General features: G+C 37.1%; 1 protein-coding gene across 1 annotated transcript in view; it reads left to right on the plus strand.

Moving 5' to 3' along the window:
- Positions 1 to 19,375: 19,375 nt before the first annotated feature.
- The window catches only part of LOC136832716 (cylicin-2-like), an 8,725-nt gene continuing 8,434 nt past the window's right edge, over positions 19,376 to 19,666 (plus strand). Inside the window, exon 1 of the mRNA XM_067094189.1 lies at positions 19,376 to 19,533. The gene's annotated coding sequence lies outside the window, so the exon portion shown is untranslated. The remainder of the gene's footprint in view (positions 19,534 to 19,666) is intronic.

The raw sequence follows: 19,666 nt of genomic DNA on the forward strand, positions 1-19,666 counted from the left end.
ACAGTGCTGATTTCTTTGACAAAAGTGTTTTAGAAAGTCACTTGCAGTCATCCTTAAATGGGCTTTTATGTTGGGCCGTGTTTTCTAAAAGCTACCACTGTTAAGGTTATTATAATTAGGTGTGTTTTTTTTTCTTCAAAGCAATATGTCTGTACTCCTCATTATAATGCTTTCTTTCATCGCTCCTTTCACACTTTGTTTCCTTCGTGGGGTTTCTCTAGTTTCTGTGCAACAGGTTATTACTTAACGATTCTCAGTTTCTGACTTTCCACTATAAAAGTTCTAACTTATTTTCTGGTACTACAAGAATCAAGAAGAAGAAGAAGAAGAAGAAGACGTGTCATATAAATAAAAGCCACAACTCGATGTGAGATCAGAAAAAGAGATATGATTTTAACTATATACCTCTCTTTCCAATTTCTCCTCTTTTCGGGCCTGAAGAAATTGTCGATAATACCATTATTATCAAACAAGCCGTTCGATAACAGACATACAACTAAAACTCAGTAGGCTTAAGAAACTAATGAAAACGGCTTGATAATTTAGGTTATTCCCATGTTATTTATTAGGTTGGTAACGTGAAAAACTAGACATGTTAAGATAATCTAGCAAAGACCTCACGTCAAATTCCAGACATTGTGAGTATGGCGGAATGTGGTTCGAAACAGCACAAACATTGCTAGAAGCGAAGTTCTTATTAAGATGACTCGTCTTGGCTGCTTGAAATGCTAATGATTTGATTGAAGTATATAATCACAGCTATAATTGCTTAATAACAGCGACTGGGTTTCCAGCCGAAAAATAGTAGGGATTGTCTTTTACTGTAATACAACAGTATAATATGAAGATAAAACGGCCCATAAAACACTATTTGAACATTGCAACCATATATTTTGAGTACTTCCTTCTGTGCCCCTGTTCATTGGCAAAATTTTGCCAGTGAACATGGGCACAGAAGGAAGTGCTTGAAATATATGGTTGCAATGTTCAAATAGTGGTTTATGGGCCTTTTTATCTTCATAGTAGAGATTCTTCGAGAAAAATTTTTTTTTCGCAAACTGATAAAAAAAGGTAGAGTTTTCTGGAAAAAAATTATAAATCTTAATAAATTAGTGGCTTTAGACAAAACACCTATGTAAGTATCTTGGAAATTAATTATTTATATATAGTTCAATAATAATAATATATATATATATTATAGTTTAATTAATTATTATTATTATTATTATTATTATTATTATTATTATTATTATTATTATTATTATTATTATTATTATTATAAAACAAACAACAACCATAACTGGAAAAGCAGAATACTACAGGCACACGGTCCCCAACAAGGAAGCAATCCACTACGGGAAAAAACTTGGAATTAAAAAAGAAACTATGAAAAACAGAACAGAAAAAAACAAATAAAATAATAAAAAAATGGAAATGAAAAAGACAGAGGATATAAGCGAATTGAACATCAGCTATTAAAAAAAATTATAATTCTTTACAAGCACCTTTACCGTGAAATATACCTTTTAGCATAACCGTTCTTCACTTCAGTGTTCTTAGCCTACTGGTAATCTCCGTGGACCAACCTATATTCCTAGCAATATGCTTGACCTAGTTGTAGCCGAGTTCCCTTCCGCAGTTGAAGCCAAAATCTGCGAGTTTACTGGCACGATTGAACACAGTGATAAAAAGGTGGACATTCCAGTAAATCTGATAAAGTTCGTACAGGGGCAGATAGAAGTCATTTGAAACTAAAGTATGAGGTATAACCCCATCTATTGTGAACCAGTGTGAAAGTCACCAGCTCACTGTTCAATATATCTCTGACCATTATTAGCTAGCGATAGAAAATCTCTAAACAACTTTAATGGAATAGATGAGTTGCTTAAGGCTATAATCTTTATCTTCCTCTTCCTAGTGGATATTATCATGAATTACTTCTCTCATGGCTTTCTCTTTGTTCAAAAACATTCAACATGGAATGTGAATATCCAAATAGGACATCCCATATAATTTTCCTTTATAAATATGATTAGACTGTTTTCTAGTAGATCATTTTATAGGTGAGCAAATATTAAGCAATGCAGGTCCTGATCCTAAGGGTAACATGAGTATACATTTCAATATTTACAAGTAATTTTCATCTTGATAATATTCCATAAAGTTGCTGAAAGGTTTACTTTGGACAATTAATTAGTACTGCCTTTGCCTTTGTTAACCAACAACTTTCTTGAATTTAGTGTTGCAGGCTAAATAATTGAAAGCCTTAACAGTTTTACAGTGAACATCATAGACCTTTTGACGCTGATGGCGTTCTTAGCGAGCCAAAATAGATCTTAAATACCTGGTAGTCAACTGGCTAGCCTTAACAGACATCCATGATATTGAGCTATGGTAAAACCAAACTTTTATTGATGTTCTTATCTCATACCAAGATTGTACTCTGTGCATTTCAATGAGAACTGGTAGAAATGAAACTGACTGGATGGTCTCAGGATCTCTTTAGCCCAGAACGATGGGAATCTTCTGTGTGATGTTTGCCAAGCTTATAAAGACTCTGATATTGATGCCAGTTGCTTCAGATCTTTTCTTGTATCATTGCTCTCCTTTATAGAGGGCAGGAATATCATGTCTTGGTCATTTATCCATTAAATCAAAAGTATGCTGGCATTATTTTTTCTATTTAGAAATAATAACCAAACCGACAATGTTTTATCGCTGGATATAGATGGACTTTAGAAACCTTTGTAAAGGATTTTTCATATGTTAATATTGCAAAGACTATTATCATTATTTCTATTGAACACTGTGAATAACCATCATGTTCTATGAAGATGAGAATAAAATAAGACCCTTTCCTTGAGTGTAAATCTTGGGATACTGTTAAAAATATACTTAAATCCCCAAGCCTTACAAGGCCTACTGTTCTCCTCTTCAGAGGTAATTCTTAAGGATTTTAAGGGTTATACCAAGACTTACACTCGAGCAAAGGGTCTGATTTTATTGTCATTATCATCATCAAGTATTAGTGATAGCGACACGGAAAACTGTTTAAGATGACTTGCTTGGCAGAGTATTGTGAGAGAGTATCATAAAGCAATAAGACAATCCAATCAGATAAGACAGGTTACTGCTCATTGGTATGCCATCGCCAGTTTACGAGACCCATATAACAACAAAACCCATCTTGCGTTGCAATGTTGCACGCTCATTGTTCACCATTTGCTGTGGTCATGTGCAGATGTATAGTAAATTACGAAGCAATGAGTCTTCAGACTGTATAAAGGGTGCCTAACCGTATGGAAATCATCTTAAATTCTTGTTGTTAGTCTTTTATTAATTTTTATCGTTTCGTATTGGTGACTATCTCGGTAATCAGTGCACCTTTATATGGAAGAGGGATTTCTAGGAAAAGCCTTACAGAAACCTTACTTCAGTTTCATTTCTTTGATTCTATATATCAATTAAAGTATTTTTCGTTCTTAGGTCAGTATTATATGTACATACACACACACACACACACACACACACACACACACACACACACACACATATATATATATATATATATATATATATATATATATATATATATATATATATATATATATATATATATATATATATATATATATATATATATATATATATATATATATATATATATATATATATATATATTTATATATATATATATATATATATATATATATATATATATATATATATTATATATATATATATATATATTTATATATATATATATATATATATATATATATATATATATATATATATATATATATATATATATATATATATATATATATATATATATATATATATATATTTATATATATATATATATATATATATATATATATATATATATATATATATATATATAGATATATATATATATATATATATATATATATAGATATATATATATATATATATATATATATATATATATATATATATATATATATATATATTTATATATATATATATATATATATATATATATATATATATTAATGTATATAAATATCTATAAATTTTATATATATATGTATGTATTTATAGTTTTCTTTTATGTCCAAAACTAACCTGGTTCCATTCTAAAAATGAGGCATTAAGCATTCACGCGTCTCCTTTCAGAATTTACGTCACTCGACGAGTTCCGAACAGCATATATACAACCGAATGAGACTCTTATTTTCGTAACGCCTTATATTCCCCTTTTTTACAGTTTCCACACGTCATTAACGGCGGTCAGTGGAACCCCCATTAGAGACCGTTTCCGTATTTATTAAGTTCGAGTGCGGTCTGTCGTCATGCACACGGGAGTAAAAGCACATCTGCGACCTCTTGATGTTGGCGGCAGCAGCTTGGTTACTGGGTTAGCGGATGTCATACTTTCTCTAATTTTAGGAAAGGTTTCCTTCCATCTCCTTAATCTTGGAATTATTTCATTAAACAGTAGCGAAACTGCTAAATCAATCATATGCCCAGGTAAAAAAGTAAGTCGTTACCAGAGGTCTTGTATTCTGATGTAAATTTCTATTGAATGGAGTGGAGTTATCTTTTTAAAAGATGCATCGACTTGCACCAAAGTTTCGAAATCAGTTTATGCCTAATTAGAAGAGAAAGTGTTAATTTACAGGAATTATTATGATCTCGCTTTTCGAGATCAACAGGTTCTTTACAGAAAACAAGCAAATGGGCTGTAATGACTGACGAGAGGTGACAGACAAAGGAGGGAGGAGCAGAACAAAACGAAAAAGTTACCTTAAAATTAATTTATTTACAGTAAGCTATGTACATATTTACAGTCGAGTCAGGTTTAATTTAAAATTGCATTACTAACAAAATTAATTACTTAACAGCAGCAAAATACAATACAAGTAATTTAAACTTCAAGTTAATAAATCAATAACACTTGAGCAGCAAAACATCAGCAAATTACACAGGCAGCATAATAAACCTCAAATAGATCAAATAACAAGTAGCATAATATGAAATAGAAAAAGCAATATTATAAATACGTAAACAGCATGCTACTAGTTACATTACAGCCAGAGTTACATAAACAACCTCAGACGAACTCAATAGAGCCGTCGAAACAGCCTCAAGCTGCTTGACAGGAAACACTGCAGGACAACTCCGACAGAGTCGACACGACAACCATCTCGTCCTCCAAGCACAGTGCTGACGTCCTCCTCCATCGTCTCCAAGAAACGTATGACGTCCTCCTTCAATTACGACCAGACAGAGCCGACACGGCAACCATCTCGTCCTTTAGGATCTGACTCGCAGGTACTGATACCTGAACCCAGCTGATTTACCCTTGACTCGTTGCTGCTACGAACCTGAAAGGTCTGACGCCATCCATCAGACGTCAACTCGCCAGCAAGTTCCACCAAGGAACAATCGGAGCGATTGTTCTAACACCCTCCCTAACAGAAAAAAAAAATTTACAATAAAATTTTTTTTTTTACAACAAAATACTTAATGCTGCCACACCCCCGCCAGCCAAAACAGAACCAATCCTGGCCTAAGGGCCAATAACGATCTCGCTTTTCGAGATCAACATTACAGAAAACAAGCAAATGGGCTGTAATGACTGACGAGAGGTGACAGACAAAGGAGGAGGAGCAGAACAAAACGAAAAAGTTACCTTAAAATTAATTTATTTACAGTAAAGTACATATTTACAGTAGTCAGTTTAATTTAAAATTAGCATTTTACTTGCAGCAAAATACAATACAAGTAATTTAAATTCAAGTTAATAAATCAATAACACTTGAGCAGCAAAACATCAGCAAATTACACAGGCAGCATAATAAACCTCAAATAGATCAAATCAGTAGCATAATATGAAAAAGAAAAGCAATATTATAAATACGTAAACAGCATGCTACTAGTTACATTACAGCCAGAGTTACATTCAGACGAACTCAATAGAGCCGTCGAAACAGCCCCAAGCTGCTTGACAGGAACACTGCAGGACAACTCCGACAGAGTCGACACGACAACCATCTCGTCCTCAAGCACGGTGCTGACGTCCTCCTCCAGTACAAACGACCCGACAGAGCCGACACGGCAACCATCTCGTCTCCAAGAAACGTACTGACGTCCTCCTTCAATTACGACCAAGACAGAGCCGACACGGCAACCATCTCGTCCTCAAGAAACTCTCCGCTGCTCTGCTGCCAGGATCTGAACTGATGCTACTCCAGCTGGCTTGCTGCTACCCTCAACCTGACTCGTTGCTGCTACGAACCCAAAGTCTGACGCCATCCATCAGACGTCAACTCGCCAGCAAGTAAAACAAAGAAAACAAAAGAGGCAACAATCCACCAAGGGAACAATCGGCAAGCGATTGTTCCTAACAGGAATAATATGCGACTTTGCCAGTACCTCTAATTCCTATGAATTCACTTGAAAGATGAGTATCTTTCAGCTTCGGTTATGAATATTTTTTGTACAGTTACAATTACATAACTTCGGGAATTTTCTTATATCTTATTATTTGAAGCACATTCAACCATAAATTATCTTAAAGAGTGGTGAGTTTTTAGGCGTTCTGGGAACACAGATATAAATTAATGTTAGTTGATCAAAGAAACATGACAAAACCTATGTAAGAAAACTAAGAACATATAACTTCAAATCAGGCACATAAGACAACACTCGGCTGGTCAAAAAAGAATAGTAAGATAAAAACATCACAATGCGCAACTTCGAAGTACACCCAAAAAGATCAAGCAATCTCTCTCTCTCTCTCTCTCTCTCTCTCTCTCTCTCTCTCTCTCTCTCTCTCTCTCTCTCTCAGCGTGGCAAAACACAAAGGCTTTCCTTCCTAAAGTCATCCTATAAAAATAATGAGCGCATGATTCAGATCCCCCGATACGTGATGCGCGCTTTCCTTTCTCACATTCCGGATACACGCTTCATCTGTTTGATGTTTTGAAAGAATGTCGTGTCAAGAAGAAAGGAAGAAGCTGGACCAAGCGTCCTACAACATTTTCCCCTTGACTGACCCCGGGTTTAGGGTGGTGGTATTTAAATGTCACCCAGAGGAAAACGAGCCAGGCAGTTAGTCAGTATTTTAGGGCTAGACAAAAAGAGATTAAAATATGTTAACAGACTTCACTTAAGATCCTTGTAAACATGTACAGTAAGCAACCCATCTCGATCTTTGTACAGGGAGGGACAAAATTCGATAACAAAGAAACAATATTCTCAGAATAAACAAACTTTACGGGCCATTAGACGCAGACCTGGAGGCAAAGTGTTCCAGATTTTGGAGTGGAAGGGTTAAAGAATGAACGACAATACTGATTTTCGAACACGCAATATCCTCATTCATTTTCTGAGTTGCTGCTAGTGCTAAGCCTTACCATGCCATTACATAATCTGAAGAACAGCACGGAGATTGCCGCTGAGATTCGACAATATAGGATATTTGGGTTAATAAATATTTTTACTATTCAACACCAACTTTTTTGTCTCTACAAAATCTTTTTCATTTGTAACTTTTCCTTATCCTTAAAAACAGAATTATGCTTACGCGGGATTCCAGATGAAGATGCAGGTTAGAAATAAGAAGAAATTACCTTAGAAGTTTATAAAATTAGGGGCCATAATCTGATGTACCTACTAAGAGAGAAATAAGAAATGAATGAAATGGTCGTGGGTCCCTCCTTTTTCATGAACTTCAGCTGTAAATCTTAAGGAAGTGTACCAGCAAAGGAAGAACCATCTTAAGGTATAAATGTTAAGAAAGGTCGGCGAGGTAAGACATGCTCTGAAGTAAATTTAACGCGAAAACAGAATCTCCGTCTCCGAGAAAGTTTCGCTTACGAATGGGTTAAAGTGGTGCATAAATCAGACGTTTTGGTTTCGGGAAAAAAAAACACAATGAATGAAGATTAATGAACGAAGAGGTTTCAGACGCCAGTGAGGTGAGATGAATGGAAAAGGTAGGGTTAATTGAGGTCTGTGGTTTGAGGTTGAAACGGCGATAGAAGAATTATTGCAGAGGGAAAAAAAAGTTAAGTATACCTTAGTTTTACCAGACCACTGAGCTGATTAACAGCTCTCCTAGGGCTGGCCAGAAGGATTAGACTTATTTTACGTGGCTAAGAACCAATTGGTTACTTAGCAACGGGACCTATAGCTTATTGTGGAAACCGAACCACATTATAGCGAGAAATGAATTTCTATCACCAGAAATAAATTCCTCTAACTCTTCATCAGCCGGCGGCGGGAATTGAACTCCGGCCCATCCAATGACAGTCTGAAGCTCAACCGACTCGGCCAACAAAGGGCTATGTTGCAGAGGGAAACATGCGCTGGTATAACCAAGTTATTTTGGTTATAGAGACAAGATAGAAGTTAATGTAGTAATACGGACCAAATGATGTTGAGCACAAAGCTGAGCATGAAATGGAAGTGCGCAGGTTGCACCAGGGTAACTCTGACCAAGTGCATGAAAAGGCATGAGGGAGATTGATATGGCTAAGAACCTATAATTTTGTTAAATATCAGTGAAGCATTAGATATAAAGTCAACTCATTCATTGCCACCTTAGGAGTGATATATATGTATTCACCAAAAAGGTTCTCACATGCATTTCTTGATGAGCAATTTGGAACAGAATGGTCTGTTCACAAAATTGGGAGTAGCAAGGTGCTACGGAAAAACTTCCTATGGATAAAGGTACGTTTCATGAATTAAGAAACGAAATTACCCTTTGAAATTCAATACAAAGGACACAAGTCGCAAACAAACCAATATACACTAACATTAGAAGGAAAAAGTAATGTTCACTGCCTTTCATATTTCACATCTGGACCTTTTTTCTCAGACATATCAGCAAGTCAAACGCATGTACATAAATTCCAACAATCTTTATTTACATATCTACAGAGTCAATAGCGGGTATGACCTTCGCAAGCAGCAATAACGCCCACCAGGCAGCGTGGCATGTTATCCACCAGCTGCACAAGGTTCTCAGCAGGTTTCCTGTCCCATTCCTCCAAGAGAGCCTGACCTAGTTCTCTAAGGTTGGATGGCTGGTCGTCCCTTTGTCTAATTGCACGGCCCAGTTGATCCCATAAATGTTCTACGGGGTTGAGATCTGGGCTCAGTGCCCGCTGCCTCAGGAAGTTCACATCCTGTCCTTCAAGGTAAGTACCAGGCCAGTGCCAGAACAGTGAATCGCAGATTGGTAGCGATGGGTTACAGAGCCCGTAGATGTGCTGTGAGGCTGAAGCTCACCCCTAGACATACAAGAGACCGTCTGGCTTGGGCCCATCAACACTCGAATCTGACTGTACAACACTGGCAACATGTAGTTTTTGGAGATGAGTCTAGATTTCTGCTGTTTCTGGTAGATGCTAGGAGGCGTGTACGCGGACAGGCTGGAGAACGTCTCAGGAACGAGTGTGTACAAGCTCGAGTTGCTGCAGGTGATGGATCTGTCCATGTGTGGGGTGCCATTTGCACAGATGGCAAGCCAGATTGTCATTCTGGATCGAAAAGTGACCGGTGACGTGTACTGACAGTTGCTGGATCGGAACAATCTTCCTTGGGCTCGTAGTTTGTTTGCCAATAATTTCCGGTACCAAGACGACAATGCCCCTGCCCATCGAGCACCTGTGGTGACTACTTACCTTGAAGGACAGGATGTGAACTCCCTGAGGCAGCCTGCACTGAACCCAGATCTCAACCCCGTTGAACATTTATGGGATCAATTGGGCCATGTAATTAGACAAAGGAACAACCAGCCATCCATCCTTAGAGAATTCGGTCAGGCTCTCTTGGATGAATGGGACAGGATACCTGCTGAGAACCTTGTGCAGCTGGTGGACAGCATGCCACGCCGCCTGGTGGGCGTAATTGCTCCTCGCGGAGGTCATACCCACTAATGACCCCTTAGCTATGTAAATAAAAGTTATTGGAATTTATGTATATACGTTTGACTTACTGATATGGCTGAAAAACAAGTTTCAGATGTGGAATATGAAAGGAAGTAATTACTTTTTTTCCAGCTAATTTTAGTGTACATTGGTTTGTTTGCGACTAAAGTGTCCCTTGTATTGAATTTTGAGGTGCAATTTCGTTTCCTAATTCATGAAACATACCTTTATCCAAGGGAAGTTTTTCTGTAGCACAAGACTACTACCAATTTTGTGAACAGACCATTCTATTCCAAACTGCTCGTCTAAAAATGCATGTAGCAAACTTTTTGGGAATAGTGTATATAAATATATACACATACATACATACATACATATATATATATATATATATATATATATATATATATATATATATATATATATATATATATATATATATATATGTATAATATATATATGTATATATATATATATATATATATACACACACACACACACACACACACACACATATATATATATATATATATATATATATATATATATATATATATATATATATATATATATATATATATATATATATATATATATATATATACATATATATATACATATATATATATATTATATATAATATATATTTATATATATATATATATATAGCTCAATGTGTTTATAAAGATTTTGCTTGGGACTTTCAAAAACTTGACACACACACACACATATATAAAACATATATATGTTGTTTATATCAAGGAACCCGACAGGTGGTAATCAAGTACAGTCGTAACAAAAGTAATAACTCTCTAGCTGGTGTTTTACAGAATGAACTTTGATTTATGAATTTGAAACTCGAAAAGATTAATGCAAATCTAAGTGCAGAATCACAAATATTTTTATCAACTGTTCCTTGCTGATTATTGCATTCTGTTCAGTGTGACTACTTATTTTTCAATTTCTATAACATGCATGTCTATGTCTTTTTTCCATTACAGGTGACTGTTATTTCTGCTTCCATCCTTAAATTTAGTATTTATTCCTCAGCAATCTAATACCGTCTAAATTTGTCCGTTCCATTTCTTTTGCTTGCAACTGTCCATCTAAGCTCAACAACTAGATCAATTAACCTGCGACTTATTATTTACAGTCCTTTCATATTTTCTCAAGAGGTTATTTTTCTGTCCAACTTCATAATTACCCAATGAAAGCTCTTACTGGGGTTCAGGATCTTATTTCTAACTGACAGACAAAGTTTAAAGCAGTTTATATGAACCATTTTCCCCTCATACCTCCCTTAATTTGTACCAACAGATTCCAAATGTAATTTAAAAACTGGAGTATTCAGTTAATTAGAGATTTATTTAGGACATAAATGTTTCATAGCGACATAACTTAGGAAGATCATATCCTGATTTTCACTGAGTTTGTCTACGGTCCTGATGAAGCTCTGGTGTTGCCCCATGAATTTCTCTGGGCTCTCTCTTCGAGGTCCAGGATACTGTGGCTTCCAAGTAATGATGGTCACCATCATCACTCTTCATCTGCATCGCTCAGTGTGATTTTTTTTTTTTTTACAAGTATAAAGGCCAATGGATCAGCAACCTAATGGCTTTATGTATCCCAAAACAAAACGATGGAGAAAAAAGAAAAATTACGGAAAGGGGTTCGGTTTAACAGTGAAGCAAGAGATGAAAAACAAGATGAGAAAGAGAATTCCAAAGCTTGGCTGTAGAATGAAAGAGAGTCACAACCGAGAAGTTCGAGGATTATCGATTCCAATAGAGTAAATGTAAAAAAAAAAAAAAAGAAAAGATAGTTTGGTGCCTGTTACGAGGTCGCCCGATACGACTTATCCAAGACCTTAACATTTCTTAGCAAAGATTAACCCTTTCATGGACTCGTTTCGGATTAGATTACAAGCCCACGTAGGCCAGTTTTCGTCACTCTTTTCAGGAAGGACATAAAAAACAGGTACTCAAACAGAGGCAGCAAAACAAGGAGACTAAAATGTTGAAACGAGTTTTTACTCATGCCCTGATAACATAAAACATCTCACGTAACTTCGTAACTTTTTGCTCATCACCCCTATTTCCTTTCGGAGGTTCTATCCACATCACGTTTGAGGTAGAATGTCACACATTCATCCTTCTCTCTCTCTCTCTCTCTCTCTCTCTCTCTCTCTCTCTCTCTCTCTCTCTCTCTCTCTCTCTCTCTCTCAATGTATTTGACTGTTTATTTGTCTTAAAAAACTTTTAATTGTGAGCTGGTTAATTCATTACTTGTTTGATTAATCTATTTATTTCCTATTTCTGTGAGGTGAATTTAAAGATTGCTTCATGACAGCAGCAGTATTCAGTAAACGATCACATCTGGGTTCCGAAAAAGGGATATCTCCAGGTTGGTCGCAGGAAGAAAACTCTTGTGCCATATATGTACAGTACAAAAAAAGAGCTTCATTCATATAGGTTGGAATAATGTCTCCGGATTTTCTGCAGAAATAATTTTCAAAAGCACATGCTTTTATATATTATGTGCTAACATACATAAAAGTTACTTAGCTGCAGTTGACATATTAAAGAAGAATATTACTCAAAATTTAATTGTTTGTTTATGAGTAAAGAGGATTTTCCGTATGAATGATGTCAAAAAAAAATCTTATTATGGGTAAATAGGATTTTGAGTATGAATGATGCCAAAAATATTCTCCCCTCCCTTCACCCCGCACGGCGCCCCCCCCACCCAACCAAAATAGGAAAACGCAGGAAGGATGAACATGCGGCAAAATAGCCAGTGAAAATTTCATACTCTTGTCAATGACTCCGTGATCCTGTTGTGTGCCAGGGGACGTGATTCCACTGAAGCACTTTTCATGTTTTTCGTTCTTTGCTGCACCGGAAAAAATCCGGAATCAGAGAGAGAGAGAGAGAAAAAAAACCTGCTTCCCAGTCAACGCCACGAAGATGGTGGGCCGACATTCTCAAATGGCATTGACAACAACTCTCAGTTCGCTTCTTCCTCAGCATCATTTCTTCTTCTACTTCTTCTTCTTCTTCTTATTCTTCTCTTATCCGCTTTCTCTTTTTCCCCTCCTGCTAGATACAGATGCATGCTAAAATAAAAATACATTTCCCATGCATAATTTAATGGTCTCTCTCTCTCTCTCTCTCTCTCTCTTGTCAGATCAAGTTGACCTCACGTATAGAAACACTTTACATATATTAAAGTATAAAAATCAACATCCCCGTTATGGGCATTTTTTCAAGCACCACTTTTCTATTTCGATAAAATATTTTTAAAACCTTTTGTTAAAAACCATTTCCTTTACCAACGGTGCATATTATTAATAAAAACCATTCATTCACTCACATGTCGATTTACAAGACGCGTAAAGTTGATAGTTCCTGTCTTCTCTTCCAGTAAAAACACGAAATCTCTTCACAGAACGAGTAACCAAAGTCTGGGCTATGTTAACTTTTGTTCTTTGCTGTTAAATCTAAACAGGAAGTGAATCCAGCTCTGTCAGGTCATTAACCCAATTTTTTAACAAGAGTGGCTCAGTATTTCAACATAGAGCTGTTTCCCCTGATGAGGGTGGCTGTAGAGAAAAACCAGACTTTAGTCACTGCCACATTCATGCTATAACTGCAGAACCAAGGATGGGCCCTAGTGCAGAAAACTTTCACATTAGACATGTCATATACGCATACAACAGGTTAATCAGTAGCGTATCTAACCCTTCTACACTTATTAACATTCGCTTCTTTGTTACTTACACTTTCTTCCTGGATATATAGACCTTTTTGCTCTAATATTTCTGCCACACCACTATCTAATATTATCCTTTTCCTAACAGTCCAGTTCTACCCTCTTTTCACCGATCTATCGTCCTCCATTCTCTTCACATGGCCAAACCGTTTATTAATATTCTGATCCACTTTCTCACCTATCCTGACTTTTGTATCACTTCTTCCAACTCCACATTTCTTGCCCTTTCAGTTTCTCTCACCCCACACAAAATATACATCTAATTCATTTCGATCATTTAATTTTTTTTTTTTGTCTTTAAATGTAGTCAACATCCACAATTAATTTCCGTAAAGGAAACTTCCAATTAAGTGTTTTACTTAATAGACTGAAATATAGGTGGCTCCTTATTTGCCCTCTGGGTTACCTCAACTACCATATTTAGTCATATTACGCAGGGTGAAGGCCAAGTAACCAAGGTTTTGAACACTGGGGCGTTTGCCTTTTCTACCCGGTTTTGAGTCCATCAAATGATTGCTGAAAATATTTATTAGAAATGCGATCTCTTCATATAGCAGCTCAACAGAAAAATAATGTTTAAAAGACATTGTCCTCTACAGAGTAGCAACACTGCATATAAAATGAACTGTATGGACGTGATCCATATTATTAGTGCCACACGAATAAGGAATTAAAAGTCAGAATAATCCAACATAAATATTCAGTTAAAACGAGTCAAATGAATGTTATTTCCGTGCACCTAAGTCAAAATTCATTTAGGATTGATTCTCCAGGAGTAGTCTAGTAACAAAATATAATGTCATTAACTCTAGAAACCCCTTAGAATCTGCATTAATACGACTAACAAATGAAGATAACATTAATTTCAGTCCAGGTCTGTATACCCCTAGCCCCATTCTGCGCAAGAGGTTCGAAAGAGATTTAAAAGAGAAACTAAAGTTAAAGCCGTGGTGCACACTACTTGACAGCAGGTTGCTGGAATTGGTGATAATGCCAGCAACAATCTCACAAAAATTGCTGCATCTTTGGCACTTTGCAGGATGACATCGTGGTGCTTCAACACAGCCGCCCTAGACGATGCTCCCCCCTTTTCTCCCTATTAAAATAGAGCTTATGGAAGATGGCCAATCTCTGGTATTTTTTGGCAGTGATGTCAATTAAGAGTTTGCATATTAAAAAGAAGTAAACCAACATTTCGAGCAGTGCTGGCTAAAATATATATATATATATATATATATATATATATATATATATATATATATATATATATATATATATATATATATATATATATATATATATATATATATAATAAATATCCTGGGAGGCAGTCTGCAGCCGGGACAAAAATATTCCATCAGGAGTAAAACTATATTTGAAGAATACAGGATTACAGTTATCGTCCCTTCAGATATAGAAAGCCACATAAGCAATGCTTGGTCTTCTGGTACAAAAGAAAGCTTGGAGTCGAATATCATGCCAAGTGTTTCCATGTACTGGAAATTAATCTAGGTTTGAAAACATATTATCATGAATATCCAAAATGTTATTGTGTTACTGCTATCTTGTGTAATTTTGCTGTGTAACTGGGAAACAAAAACAACGATGTCCCTTATCAGCTGGAGGCACTCAGAAGATTGGCAAGTACTGACATCAAAAACAAGAAACAAAAGACGCTCAACGCCGAGGGATTGTTCTAAGCACATTATTTCCCAACAAGCAATGAAGTAAATTGTTAAATACAATTACGAAATAATATTTGCTGTAAGCTTTAAAAAGGAAAATTCAAAGTAGTTACATTCCCGGTTTCTCTGACAGTTATTACAAGCTAGTCTCTACAGTAAAGAGAATGACCATTCACATCTCCCATGTTTCCATATTAGGCAAGAGTAGGCCAATTGCACCCTTGACTGGGGAACTCTAAGACATGGTTTCAGAAGAAAGAGTTTCAGACAGAGAATTTTAAAATCATGGCTTTAAAAATCAAGAGAGCTTGTCCTAACTTAACTGATCGCAGAGCTAGGATTAAAATATATGTCATTAGAGATCATTTACAGTCTGTGACTGCAAGAAAATTCAAAGATCCCATAAACTAATCCTAAAATAACTTAGTATAACTGGTAAACCGGCTGACGTAATGGAACCCTTACAATACGCAGGAAGGCAGACAGCTCTCAATAGGTACACTACCTGGGGGCCACAATAATGACGGCTTGGAATTTTAAAGTAACCAACAGAAACAGAATTAAATAAAGAGGAAGGCAGTTTCTTTACAATCCTCCAGGCAACTTTTCATCTCTAATAACAGAGTCGAACGCATTCTTCGACTCGGGAAAAAAATAACCAAAGAAAGGAAAGTGCACCGAAATGCACCCTCCAGTAAGGGAACTCGCATCCAAGACTCCAGAAGGCCATGGTAAAGAGGTCATGACACAGCCCGGGTTTCGGAAACTTGTTTGCAAGGTTACCACCCGTTGCAGACAACTGTATGCCACATCTCGCATGCCACAGCTACCGCATACTTATGAACAGGAGCTTCCTTCATTCATCTTAACTAACCGAAAAGTGGGAGAATGACATCTCGGCTACCACAGACTTCCCATGTCAACAGATTGCTTCTACTTTTGCTCCATTTTGTAAACTCGCAAAATGAAAGCAGTTCATAAATGGGGATAGAAAGTTCATTACTAAAAGGCTGTTCAGATTGCGCCCGTTTTTGTTAACCTTTATAACAGCAATAACTATCTTCGCTGGTTTTCCCTCATTGATAAGGTTTGGGTACACACACAGCACCGGAAATGACTGAAGATTCCAGGCTAAGGGGAGAGAGAGAGAGAGAGAGAGAGAGAGAGAGAGAGAGAGAGAGAGAGAGAGAGAGAGAGAGAGAGAGAGAGCATATTTTGAAACTGAAAACATACATAAGAAGACTTCGACAGCATTTTATTCTCCGAAGTATGCACATGCATTCTGGTCACATACAGTGGTCATGTCCAACGATTAAATAAAAAAGCAGAATTAATATTGTCAAAAATTGTGGTTTTGTAACTCCCTGAATTGAGAAGAAAGATAAATTCTGAAATCAGCCACAAAGGTAACGCTCTGTGGTTGGGATGAAGTAAATGCACCGTGCTCTCACGTCCAGTGAAATAAAGCAAATAACTAATCAAACGAGGCTGCACAGACAGCGTGAAGTATAATGATTAAAATGACGTTCAAAATATTTCTGTGTCAGTACATTCCCCTTCAACCAGTAAAGAGACCACGCTACTTTCTTTTAGTGATTGTAAAAGCATTGCTGTCAGGAATGCTAACAATTACTACCTGTGCTAAGCGAAGAGACGTCATCACCTAGCACTGCCAGCTAATGCTGAAGCTCGTCACCTGCATAAGAAAGTTATTTGGCTCTCGATGAAACTCATTACCTCTGGATAGAGAAAGAACGTCGTTGACCGTCCGGAGAGAGCAAGAAGTGTCAGCCACAGAAATGAGTTTTTGATAGTACATTGTACTTCATAATAGGGATCTTTCCTAGATGGTGACCCCCAACTGGGTTTAACCTGGTATGCATCCACCTTTGCGGCGTGTTAAGTACAAGCCCGTTGGGGATTACCGTAAAAACATAAACAAAAGACTGTAAATATCATAAAGATAATGACCCACAAGAAATATTAGTCCTAGATGACGACCCCCGAAAACCCTAGGGAGTCACTATCTAGGAAAGAGCCCATAATATCAGTATTGCGATTGGTAATATAACTAGCATAGATAAGCCTACATCTAAAAAACATTTATTAGAATATTTAGAGTATAAAACAAATTGTAAAAAAAAATGTACACTATAACAGATGGACCGGATGAGGTTCTGTAGGGGGCCTCAAAAAATGAACCGAGTTGTTGGTGAGGACTAACAATAATGATGAATATCGTGCAAGGCAACGTCATTCTCATAAATGTAGCTTTTACGACAATAACCCACGACACAGCAATCTTCTCACATATAGAACAAGGGGCTACATCAATCACTGCATACCAATATCTTACACGGCATCGCCGCCCCCCCCCTTCCCAGGAATATAATATATGACAATATGTAATTTTTCCCTGGTGATATTCCACAAGATAATATCCCTGTTAAAGATAACATACGCGCCTATATCCATGAGTACTTGAAAATATCCAGTGAGACAACATCCCTTTTAGAATTATATGACAATATCCGCTGCCTCTGCCATAATATTCCAGAAGATAATATCCCTCTCAAAAATAACGTGCACGACAATATCTATGAACACAAGACAATATCCCACGAGACAACATCCCTCTTAGAAATATATGACAATATCCCCCGCCTCCATGATAATATTCCGAAAGACAATATCCATTTCATGACAATATCCACGAAGACATGACAATATCCCACAAGACCAAAGCTCTCTGGATAATACGACACAAGCCAGTATTGCTAGAGGCCATGATAATAACGTCGAACAACAATATCCCACCTGAGTTAATGGATCATATGCCACCCCACACGACTCGACAATATCCACCAGTTACAAGAAGACAATATGCACTTCTGTAAACGGTACCACGACCATATCCGTCATCTCAACTGAGACAAGGACCTACAGTGCTTCTCAATTATCTAGTTGTGTAGAAACAATATCGTTGAACGCGACGATGTTTCTGTTTTCGAAGCTGCACAACATCATAGCGGCAATGTTGACTTCGCTACGATGAGGAAAAAAAGATTCTTTTAGACGGAAAGGTAATCTAACGCAATTATTCAGACTTCCTTGAGCTTCCGAGAAATCCTCGAATGTTCCATAACGGGAGACATAAATAGGCGAAGTGAAAGACAAATGAAAAACTTTCGTCTGGGTTTGAGACTTCTGGATTTCTTCACTGCGAGAACATACGTTTTGCTGTCCTTTATTCAATTATATCTACACTAAGTGTTTAGCTTCTGTGGATCTACACTATTGGGTTATAGGTATATTTGCATCTCCTTCAGTTTTCATTTCTGAAATGTGTTGCACTTCTTTTGCGTCTGCTTTCACATAAATAAAAATCAACGAAATGTTATTTTCTACTATAACAGAAGTAGAGAGAGAGAGAGAGAGAGAGAGAGAGAGAGAGAGAGAGAGAGAGAGAGAGATACCCCACTCCCTACCCTTTCCAGATGATATCCACCACTGACTCCAGGAAGGAGCCTCGAGTCCAGATTCGGGAGGCGGGGCCATTAACTCTTTCAGCTCGGAATAACGAACCGAGGAACGAACGAACATAACCAGCGACCGCATTCAACTCATCCATTGCTACCGTCATAACAAACATACGCATTCACTAACAACACCTTTGCTTTTACTGCCCTACTTTGAAGTTACACGTTTGAAGACGCTATCAATTTCACGGTATTGGACCAAAACTTCAACTAAAGATAAAGGCGATGGAATATCGAAGTCCTCTAGGCTGGATTTTGCAGATTAACCGTCGTAGACGGTAATACGTTCGAATGCCACTTGTCATGGGGATCATGTTCTGTTCTCCTCCATTACAGCTTTCCCCAGCACCATCCCCCACAAAGGCGCCCCACGCGCCTATTCCTCGGGCCTTCCCACTCACCCCCGCTCCCCAAGTGCTCATCCTCCATAGGGAAGAGACTTAACTGTTCCTTCTGGGGTTTGACCTCAATATGAACAGGTTCCTACACCGACAGAAGTTTCTCTTGTGTGAATTCTAAGTTGGCCTCTTTCTGTAGGTCACCTATAAAACGACCCCCGATCATTGACCAGCTTCAGTTATCCGGAGGTCTCGGGAGTGTAAAGAGGTGCGTAGTAAACAGTGACTGTAGAATATTGTCAGTGGGTTGCCGGCTTTACTGCTAACTGGCGAGGCATATTGTCCGGGACTCGGCATATTGTTCGTCAAGTCTGACAAAAGGAAACTGTTCGCGGCGCTTG

The sequence above is a fragment of the Macrobrachium rosenbergii genome, chromosome 4 (assembly GCF_040412425.1).
Source record: "Macrobrachium rosenbergii isolate ZJJX-2024 chromosome 4, ASM4041242v1, whole genome shotgun sequence".
Lineage (NCBI taxonomy): Eukaryota > Metazoa > Arthropoda > Malacostraca > Decapoda > Palaemonidae > Macrobrachium > Macrobrachium rosenbergii.